At 45.0% G+C, this 11,899-nt stretch overlaps 1 protein-coding gene across 4 annotated transcripts in view; it reads left to right on the top strand.

Moving 5' to 3' along the window:
- The first annotated feature begins 822 nt into the window (after positions 1-822).
- Positions 823-11,899, top strand: part of LOC138663465 (oocyte zinc finger protein XlCOF7.1-like) — an 87,479-nt gene continuing 76,402 nt past the window's right edge. For all 4 annotated transcript variants that reach the window (XM_069749684.1, XM_069749682.1, XM_069749681.1 and 1 more), the window contains exon 1: positions 823-866. The gene's annotated coding sequence lies outside the window, so the exon portion shown is untranslated. The remainder of the gene's footprint in view (positions 867-11,899) is intronic.

Here is an 11,899-nt window from a genome sequence, read left to right as displayed (position 1 = left end):
ACTCTCCCTATGCTGTCTGAATCCAGAGCTGAATGCTACGAGCAGGGCAGCGCCAGGTCTCTGACAGACATGATGATGCGTGCGGCCAGCCAATCACTGTAATGCCACAACCAACATGGCTACGGCATTACAGTGAGTGGCAGATAATCCCTGCATGAAAGGAGTAAAGGATAGAGAAGGTGAGCTGTGATTTCATTAATCTCTCTGAAGTCCAAGCATGGACACAGCCCTCCATCCTATTAACAAAAAACCCCTCAGCGACTGGACAGGTGGATGGCCGTATATGACCCTTAGGCCGGGATCACACACAGCGAGATACGGCTGAGTCTCGTAGGTTAAAAACAATCTCTGGCACCGGGACTCCGGAGCGGAGCGTGCGGCTCCATGTGTTGCTATGCGGCCGCACGCTCCGCTCTGGAGTGCCGGTGCCAGATCTTGGTTTTAACCTGCGAGACTCGTCCGTATCTCGCTGTGTGTGATCCCGGCCTTAGCCGGATACTGGAAGGGGATAAATAAGTCGATGGCACATAGCACAATCATATGCCGCCATATAGTAGACGTCCGGTAACTGGTGATAATTCCCTCATGTGTGGGGTCTATTTGTCTCCAGAGAAATCACACGTTACATTCCACACATAACACTGTGTAGAAAAGGCGGCGCGGGGTAATTGTGCCAGTAGTGAGGGGGAATAATGGCGGAAACGTCACTGACTGAGGAGAAGTTTCCATGTAGAGTCTACACTGCGGATATCATTCACTGAGGCCCCTGATCATGTGACCCCTGACTCCTCCCCTCCTGTGACCTCATCACAGGTCCTGTGCGCACAGAGCAGCCATATATGTGGAGTGCGGCTCTGCAGGTGGAGGTAGGTGCTGGAGATTCCCCATGACTTAGCATGGGAGACATTACCCCTTCTGCACTGAGACTCTTTTGGGGTTGTTGTTGCCACTTTATAAGAATCATAACGTTTTTGTTCTGTTTCCTGTAATAGATACATACGACCCAACTATGGAGGACAGGAAGTGAGGGAACGGATTGTTCTCCTAGTACAGGGCCCCTTTCTTGGCCCCCACACAGTGTAGTGCCCCCATTATGCCCTGTAAGCAGGGTTCTGCCCCACACCCAGCTGCCTCGGGCACTTTACCATGAGCTGGTACCTCAGATTCTTCCCCGCACCCCTTTCCTTTGTTGGCGCCAAATCTGTTCTGCCTTTGGGGCTATGGCCTTTATAATATCAGTAACTGCGTCATCAAGGTCTCCTGACCAGGTGCACCATCTAGACTCTTCCTCCCTGAAACCTCCCTCTTCCCATTGATGTCACATGGTCCCGTCTGGACGGCAGATAGCAGTATTTGTACAAATGCAGCACAGCCCTGAGGAGTCTTTTTTATGACCCTCCTTTTTACACCCCTTATGCAATATATATGATGCCGCTCACACAGTATAATGTTTCCACAGTACTGGTATCTCTCGTAAAAAATGTATTTTCACAGTACCGCCATACCACCACACACAGTATAATGTTCTCATAATACCGCCATACCCCCACACACAGTATAATGTTCCTACAGTACCTCCATCCCACCACACACAGTATAATCTCATAGTACCGCCGTCCCCACACACAAAGTATAATGTTCTCACAGTACCGCTATACCTTCACACACAATATACTCTTCTCATAGTACTTCTATACTCCCACACACAGTATAATGTTCTCACAATAGTGGCTTCCCACCAGGTACGGACTGGGGGTGAAATTCAGTCCTGGCATTTGAAATCACACAGGCCCATGGTGTCACCGTCCCCAATAACCAGATGGGGATAAATTACTAATATTACCCTGGATGGAGGAAGGGAAGATTTATTACAAGACCAATATTTCTAATTATACCCACGGCATGCTGAGGTAAGTGACGGAGTGACCGGATTTGTGCTCCATCACAACTGTTAACAGTATGGGTATCTTGAGAACATTGATTCTGTTAACAACATAGCACACAAGGCATCCCACAAATTGCCAAATGGCCAGTCCGGCCCTGCTTCCCACAGACACAGGACAATGTTTCCACAGGATTGGCATCCCCCTCACACACAGTATAATGTCCCCACAGTACTGCCATCCCCCCACTTTTTAATCTTCCCACCGTACTGCCCCCTACATGCACAATATGGTACCATCCACCTCACTGACTACCTCCAACCACCGACAGTTAATAAATACTCTCTTAGCCTCATTCTTGGTGCAAATACTAATGAACCCAGGATCTGTGAGATATTTACCATACAGTAATTGGATAGGCAGGAGTGTATCCAAAACGGTAGCCCACTTGGTTGCTATGATGCATATGAATTGACAGGGCTCAGTGGGGTGCGGTATTGGTCACCCTCCCCTTTCCATCATCACAATTTCAGCGATATCCACATTACCATGACGGTGATACCATTGAATAGAATAGTCAATCAGGGATTCGAAAGCTCCTGATCCACCATTCAGCCTTCGCTTCTGAGTCTGAGACTCCGTGCACTGCAGACACAATGATGTCACTACATCACACCTGTAGTATGGAGCCTCAGTACTCACACCGCACAGACCAGAGCAGCGTACCTCAGGAACTGGGTTGGCTGAATAGTGTGTGTTGTTTTTTTTCAAATATCAGGAATTGTGGGGGCATCATATTAAGAGAGAAGCTGTTGGGACTCTCATGCTGAATGTGTGGCTGTTAAGGGCCATTATACTGGGGTTGTGGTGGACTTTGTAAATGCCTCCATACTGATTGGGGTTTTTTATTTTGTGTAGCAGGTTGTGGTGGCCATCATTAGAGATGAGCGAATATGTTCGGAAAACGATCGCCAAGCATAAATTCGGCACGAGTATGGTACATTCGGATTCCTGATCGGTAACACAAGCATTTTTCTACCTCAATAAACATGAGAGCGTCACGAACAAAGAGAGTCATGCCGGCTCAGACGTCACCTGGATTAACAAGGTCCATGTCAGATGTCGAGGAACCAGGACAATCTTAAGATAAATGGGCTACTGGACCAAACCATACATGAACAAGGCAAGAAAACCTGGATCTGATGAAATGCTACTATAACAGCAGACCAAATGGGAGAGGATATATGAAGCATATGAAGAAACTCTGGATGGACACAAGACCTGCATGTCCACTAATTGAGAAACAACTAGTCACCCAACATTTCAATATCATAAAGAGAAAGCTATTATCACAATTTGAGATGGAACAACTGCACTGCAGATCCACCCAACATGAAGACCTGGAAGAACAACATGTGCTACCCACTGAAGATCCTGATCCAACCCTGCAACTAGAGAGCACTGCAGCTGATCTGAAATAGAAGATCTTAGATAAACCAGAGATCGACTGCCAAGGCTCAGCAAAGAAAGACCACCAAACAGTATGCTAGAGGATGCCAATAGAGCAGCTCTTGCATCAATACCTACCACCACCATAACTCAAACTAATAAGCTGATCTATGCTACTGCCTCAGCAATCATGTAAATGCTTGGCTATATAACCAGCAAGAACAACCGAAGTACAATGCTCCCCTTGAAAAAGAAGACTGTAGATAAAGATCAAGGTACCACTAAGGGAAGTCAGCCAACTATCAGAAACACAGAAGTGTGTAAAGATCAAGAATAAGACCAAGCTGGACAAGTACAAAAGGCCTGACCCCAACTGAAGAGACTGTTAAACAAAGGCTCACAGCACTCGCTGCAAGACAAGGGAGATGCATTAGAGAAGCTGAAGCCAAGAAGATAAATGCCCTGTTCTCCAAAGAACCATCAAAAGTGTAAAAAAACACAACACCAGTGCAATGTGGCTGCAATATCTGAGAATGAAACACAGCAACCACCTAGAACAAGAACCAGTCACCATTACAGAAGCAGACATCCAACAGCGGGTCAAGAACATGAAGAGCTGGACAGCATCTGGCCCAGACATGATCCTCACCTACTGGCTAAAGAAATTCACAGTGATACATGAATGCATGGCAAAGCAGATGAACCAACTGCTAGAAGCAGGCCACCACTCAGCTTGGCTAACACAAGGAAGAACAGTGATGATCATGAAGGGTCCTCACAAAGGAACCGTTCCATCCAACTACCGCCCAATAACCTGCATTACAACAACATGGAAACTTCTGTCAGGCATCATAGCCACCAAGCTACAGAACCATATAAACCAGTACATGAATCCAGCTCAGAAAGGCATTGGGACTGACATCAGAGGCTCTAAGCACCAGCTCCTAGTAGATAGAGCAGTCACTCAAGATCCAGACAGACCAATCTCAGAACAGCCTGGGTTGACTACAGGAAGGCTTATGACTCAATGCCACACACATGGCTCTGTGTATGCTTGGCTCTGTACAATCTCAACAGGAAATTAAGAACCTTCCTCAGAAACTCAATGGGGCTATGGAGAACAACATTGTAAGTCAACTCAAGATAACTAGCACAAGTGACCATCAAATGCGGCATATAACAAGGTGGTGCACTGTGCCCATTGCTGTGCTGCAAAGGCTTGAACTCAGTCAGATAATTACATAGTCTGGCTATGGATACAAGTTCAAGAGTGGAGGCAACATCAGCCACCTCTACGTGGATGACATCACGCTGTATGCGAAAAGCGAACAAGAAATCAATTCACTGATCCTCCTGACAAGGATCTAAAGTGAAGACATCAGGCTGTCCTTGAGACTGGAAAATTGCGGCCGGTTGTTAATAAAGAGAGGCAAGGTAGTCAAGACTGATGGAGTGGAATTACCAGCAGTGCACATAGCAGATGTACAGACATACAGGGATACGGTAACCATGATGGTGGCAAGGAAACAGCAACATCCAAATACTATCAAAGGGTAAGACATTCCTGAAGAGCCAGCTCAATGGGAAGTATAAAATCTGCGCCATCAATACATATGACCTGCCCGTTATCAGATACCCTGCTGGCATAGTGTGCTGGCAAAAAGAAGAGATGGAAGCTGCAGATGTGAAGACACAAAAGCTCCTCACAATGCATAGAGGTCTCCACCCTAAGTCTAAGACCCAAAGATTGTATACCAACAGAAAGGAGGGTGATCGAGGCTTGATAAGCATCCAAGCCACCATCACGGATGAAACCAGGAGTATCCAGGAATACATCAGAAAAATGACACCAAAAGATGAGATGCTGAGTGAAAGCCTAAGGCAGCAGCAACAACAGATCTGGAAGGAAGAACAGGAACATGAAGCGCCATGGCAAGACAGCCGCTGCATGGGAAGTACCATCGACAGATAATAGAGGTGGTTCACATGGAGAAATCCTACCAATGGCTGGAGAAAGCTGGACTCAGAGACAGCACAGAGGCACTAATGATAGCAAGAGCAAGCACTAAGTACCAGATCCATAGAAGCATGAATCTACCACACAAGACAAGACCCAAAGGTGCAGACTATGCAAAGAAACCTCAGAAACTATCCAACACATAGTGGCAGGATGCAAAATGCAAGCAGGAACAGCGCGAACGCCATAACCAAGTAGCGGGAATTGTATACAGTAACATCTACACAGAATATGACCTAATTCTCCCTAAGTCCAGGTGGGATACCCCAGAAAAAAGGTGGTGGAGAATGAAAGGGCTACAATCCTGTGGAACTTCAAGATCCAGACTGCTAAGCAGGTGTTGGCTAACCAACCAGACATTGTGATAGTGGACAAGGATCAGAAGACAGCAGTAAAAAAAAGATGTGGCAGTGCCAAGTGACAGCAACATCAGAATGAAGGAGAATGAGAAGCTGGAGAAATAGCAGGGCCTCAAAGGAGAACTGGAGAAGATGTGGAAGGCGAAGGCAACAGTGATTCGATTCCAGTGGTGGGTGGAGCACTTGGAGCAGTGACCCCTAAGTGGGAAGAATTGCTACAACAGATCCCAGGAGCAACATCTGAGCTCTCTGTCCAGAAAAGCGCAATGCTGGGGACACCGAAGATCCTGCGCAGAACCATCAAACTCCCAGATCTCTGGTAGAGGTTCCAAGAATGAAAAAGGACAACAAAGACCACCTCCATTGGGGGTGAGAAGGAAGTTTTTTTTTTTTTTATAGATGTCAGTGACACAGTGTATAAATATTACCTAGATAGAAGAAAAGTCAGTAATTCAGCAGCCGCGGTAGTGTAAAATCACTGCAGGAGCCGACAGGATAGAAGACATGGATTACATACAGTAAATACAAATAGAATAGGTAGATATATAGATGTCAGTGACAAATACAATTAGTACAGTGTGTAGCTTACTGTACATGTATTTAATTAATAAAAGATAATTTTCTGAAAAAATGGCGTGGGCTCTTTGAGATCCCCACTAGCACCGTGAGGAAGTCACACGATGCAGAGGCGAGTTCACCAGAAGAATTTCACTGCTGTGAATTTCAACTCTCCTCTGCACTGTGTGACTCTTTCATGGTGCTAGCGGGGATCTCACTGAGGTCACAGCAGTTCAGCCTGGCTGGGAACGCAGCCTCAGTGACGTCACTGCTAGTCACTGACGCTGCGTTCCCAGCAGCTCGTTCACCAGTGGTTCTCAGCCTGGACGGTGACATCTTGGCACCGCCCAGGTTGAAAACTATTTCTCTCCCAGACATGGATTACGGCGTGGGACAGAACGACAGACAGGTATGGTATATTGATGTTTTTTATTTTAGTTTTAGTAAAGGAGATCAAGGGCTTTGTTGGAATAAGGTGAGGTCGTAAGTATGGTTTAATTGAGATTATTAAAGGAGTCTTGCTGTGTCTTTATTTACCATATAACTATAGGATTAGTAATGGATAGGTGTCTTACTCTCCATTACTAAGCCATGGGTTAATGTCACCTGACAATGCAAAGGTGACATCAACTACACAAATTTGAACCCCACTCGCCACCACTATAGGGCAAGTGGGAAGAGCCGGGCAAAGCACCAGAATTGGCGCATCTAATATTTGTGCCTTTTCTGGGCAGCTGTGGGCTGCTATTTTTAGGCTGGGGGGTCAATATCCATGGCCCCTTACCAGCCTGAGAATACCAGCCCCCAGCTGTCTGCTTTAGAAAGGCTGGTTGTCACAAAATAGGGTGGACCCCATGCCATTTTTTAAAATTATTTCAATAAAAAGAGTGTGAGCACCCCTTTATTCTTGATAATCAACCTCAACCTTGCTTAATATGATAACTGAGGGTTGCAGCCCTCAGCTGTGAGTTTTGCCTGGCTGGTTATCAAAAATGCAGGGGAACCCACACAGTTTCTTTTGTTATTTATTTACAGCGCAGAAGCGCCTGATGAATACACCCATCAGCCACTACGGCTCTCACTGTTCTTAGCGGCTGTAGGTGTCGGATGATGGGTGCTGTAGCCCCATCAGCTGATACCAGTGACTAGAGGTAAACTTTTTACCTCCGGTCACAGATGAGCGGTCACGCTGTCTTCTGACGGGGTGGGAACCGCGGCTCTCTGACCGGCGGGGATAATTTTACCGCCGATCAGAAGCGCTACGGCGGTGTTTACCACGCTATCACACAGCTCGGGAATCACCAGCTTTTGTGCTGTGCATGTTCGGCTATTTTCGGCGATTTAATCAATGATTAAATCGGCGAATATTGCAAATTCGACGATCGTGAGCCGAACAGAACATTGAAATAACGCTCATCTCTAGCCATAATACTGTGTGAGGTGCTGTGGGGCCGTCATACTGTGTGGGAGACCTCATACTGAGCTACATGGGCACACAGGAGAACAATTGTGACCTTGTGATGAGTCAGATAGAGAGTGAGAAGTTCAGACCTTTGGTCTGTATGATTGCAGTCCTCCTGAATTGATATGGTGTTGTGTGCCAGGAGTGAGACATCAGATAGTACGATCTGAAGGTAAGCAAAGATATAATGGAAGGAGGAATTTGGATTCTAGGCAGGGAGCATAGTGGAGACAAAGAGCAGGAAGAGGTCATTATTTCAGGTTTGCTGAACTACTGTGGCTTATAATAAAAGTTATGTACTGCCACATGCAACCGGAAAGTTCCTGACTCTGTACAATGCAGAAGAGGCATTCATCAAGTGTTGTGCCTGCTATCTAATGTATATACTTCTCATCAACTTCTTGTTAAGTAAAGTAAAGTCTATTGTTGAACTTTGGTATACCTCATTCATCTCCATACCATCTGGTCTGGGCCTACAACGACAGCATGCAATCTGCAGAGTCAGGAGATATGACTCTGCTATATCTAATATATAATTGCCTAGAATACTACTTCCTGCAATTTGTGCCAACTTCCGTGGCTTTGTCCGGAGCTAATGTCCGGAGCTAATGTCCGGAGATAAGTGACATCAACAGTGTCCAGTGTCTGATTGGTTGCCGCCTGCTGCGAGCGACCAATCAGAAACGTGCCGTACTGTGACACACTCCGCCCGCCATTTTGGTGTGATTTTTGAATTTTTACCTCACAGCAAGTTTCTACTGCGTGGAGGCGGGCCCAGTGACGTTGCTCTTCAAGCTCCTGCCGAATTTCGTCAAAAAAATGATAATACCATTTACCAAAACTATATATATATTTAGTTGGGAAGTGGTTCAGTGACATTTTCACACCAATTTTGAACTTTTATTTGGTGTTTTCTCCATATACTGCCTATTATTCACTGACTGTTATACTGAGAGACTGCCGTTTATTAACCTCTTCTTTGCCACATTGGGTATATTGCTCTATTATTTGCCACATAAGGACATTGTCTATTATTGTCCAGCAATTTCTCTGCAATATAAACTGCCTATTTATTAACCCCTTCATGACCCAGCCTATTTTGACCTTAAAGACCTTGCCGTTTTTTGCAATTCTGACCAGTGTCCCTTTATGAGGTAATAACTCAGGAACGCTTCAACGGATCCTAGCGGTTCTGAGATTGTTTTTTCGTGACATATTGGGCTTCATGTTAGTGGTAAATTTAGGTCAATAAATTCTGCGTTTATTTGTGATAAAAACGGAAATTTGGCGAAAATTTTGAAAATTTCGCAATTTTCACATTTTGAATTTTTATTCTGTTAAACCAGAGAGATATGTGACACAAAATAGTTAATAAATAACATTTCCCACATGTTTACTTTACATCAGCACAATTTTGGAAACAAAATTTTTTTTTGTTAGGAAGATATAAGGGTTAAAATTTGACCAGCGATTTGTCATTTTTACAACGAAATTTACAAAACCATTTTTTTCAGGGACCACCTCACATTTGAAGTCAGTTTGAGGGGTCTATATGGCTGAAAATACCCAAAAGTGACACCATTCTAAAAACTGCACCCCTCAAGGTACTCAAAACCACATTCAAGAAGTTTATTAACCCTTCAGGTGCTTCACAGCAGCAGAAGCAACATGGAAGGAAAAAATGAACATTTAACTTTTTAGTCACAAAAATTATCTTTTAGCAACAATTTTTTTATTTTCCCAATGGTAAAAGGAGAAACTGAACCACGAAAGTTGTTGTCCAATTTGTCCTGAGTACACTGATACCTCATATGTGGGGGTAAACCACTGTTTGGGCGCACAGCAGGGCTTGGAAGGGAAGGAGCGCCATTTGACTTTTTGAATCAAAAATTGGCTCCACTCTTTAGCGGACACCATGTCCCGTTTGGATAGCTCCTGTGTGCCTAAACATTGGCGCTCCCCCACAAGTGACCCCATTTTGGAAACTAGACCCCCCAAGGAACTTATTTAGATGCCTAGTGAGCACTTTAAACCCTCAGGTGCTTCACAAATTGATCTGTAAAAATGAAAAAGTACTTTTTTTTCACAAAAAAAATTTTTCGCCTCAATTTTTTCATTTTCACATGGGCAGTAGGATAAAATGGATCATAAAATTTGTTGGGCAATTTCTCCCGAGTACGTCGATACCTCATATGTGGGGGTAAACCACTGTTTGGGCACTCGGCAGGGCTCGGAAGGGAAGGCGCGCCATTTGACTTTTTGAATGGAAAATTAGCTCCAATTGTTAGCGGACACCATGTCGCGTTTGGATAGCTCCTGTGTGCCTAAACATTGGAGCTCCCCCACAAGTGACCCCATTTTGGAAACTAGACCCCCCAAGGAACTTATCTAGATGCATATTGAGCACTTTAAACCCCCAGGTGCTTCACAGAAGTTTATAACGCAGAGCCATGAAAATAAAAAATAATTTTTCTTTCCTCAAAAATGATTTTTTAGCCTGGAATTTCCTATTTTGCCAAGGATAATAGGAGAAATTGGACCCCAAATATTGTTGTCCAGTTTGTCCTGAGTACGCTGATACCCCATATGTGGGGGTAAACCACTGTTTGGGCGCACGGCAGGGCTCGGAAGGGATGGCACGCCATTTGGCTTTTTAAATGGAAAATTAGCTCCAATCATTAGCGGACACCATGTCACGTTTGGAGAGCCCCTGTGTGCCTAAACATTGGAGATCCCCCAGAAATGACACCATTTTGGAAACTAGACCCCCAAAGGAACTAATCTAGATGTGTGGTGAGGACTTTGAACCCCCAAGTGCTTCACAGAAGTTTATAACGCAGAGCCATGAAAATAAAAAAAATTATTTTCTCAAAAATGATCTTTTAGCCTGCAATTTTTTATTTTCCCAAGGGTAACAGGAGAAATTTGACCCCAAAAGTTGTTGTCCAGTTTCTCCTGAGTACGCTGATACCCCATATGTGGGGGTAAATCACTGTTTGGGCACATGCCGGGGCTCGGAAGTGAAGTAGTGACGTTTTGAAATGCAGAATTTGATGGAATGCTCTGCGGGCGTCACGTTGCGTTTGCAGAGCCCCTGATGTGGCTTAACAGTAGACACCCCCCACAAGTGACCCCATTTTGGAAACTAGACCCCCAAAGGAACTTATCTAGATGTGTGGTGAGCACTTTGAACCCCCAAGTGCTTCATAGAAGTTTATAATGCAGAGCCGTGAAAATAATAAATACGTTTTCTTTCCTCAAAAATAATTATTTAGCCCAGAATTTTTTATTTTCCCAAGGGTTACAGGAGAAATTGGACCCCAAAAGCTGTTGTCCAGTTTCTCCTCAGTACGCTGATACCCCATGAGTGGGGGTAAACCACTGTTTGGGCACACGTCGGGGCTCAGAAGGGAAGTAGTGACTTTTGAAATGCAGACTTTGATGGAATGGTCTGCGGGTGTCACGTTGCGTTTGCAGAGCCCCTGGTGTGCCTAAACAGTAGAAACCCCCCACAAGTGACCCCATTTTAGAAACTAGACCCCCCAAGGAACTTATCTAGATATGTGGTGAGCACTTTGAACCCCCAAGTGCTTCACAGACGTTTACAACGCAGAGCCGTGAAAATAAAAAATCATTTTTCTTTCCTCAAAAATTATGTTTTAGCAAGCATTTTTTTAGATTCACAAGGGTAACAGGAGAAATTGGACCCCAGTAATTGTTGCGCAGTTTGTCCTGAGTATGCTGGTACCCCATATGTGGGGGTAAACCACTGTTTGGGCACACGTCAGGGCTCGGAAGTGAGGGAGCACCATTTGACTTTTTGAATACGAGATTGGCTGGAATCAATGGTGGCGCCATGTTGCGTTTGGAGACCCCTGATGTGCCTAAACAGTGGTAACCCCTCAATTCTACCTCCAACACTAACCCCAACACACCCCTACCCCTAATCCCAACTGTAGCCATAACCCTAATGACAACCCTAACCACAACCCTAATTCCAACCCTAACCCTAAGGCTATGTGCCCACGTTGCGGATTCGTGTGAGATATTTCCGCACCATTTTTGAAAAATCCGCGGGTAAAAGGCACTGCGTTTTACCTGCGGATTTTCCGCGGATTTCCAGTGTTTTTTGTGCGGATTTCACCTGCGGATTCCTATTGAGGAACAGGTG

Source organism: Ranitomeya imitator, chromosome 2, assembly GCF_032444005.1.
Source record: "Ranitomeya imitator isolate aRanImi1 chromosome 2, aRanImi1.pri, whole genome shotgun sequence".
Taxonomy (NCBI): domain Eukaryota; kingdom Metazoa; phylum Chordata; class Amphibia; order Anura; family Dendrobatidae; genus Ranitomeya; species Ranitomeya imitator.
This window is presented reverse-complemented; position numbering and strand designations above follow the sequence as displayed.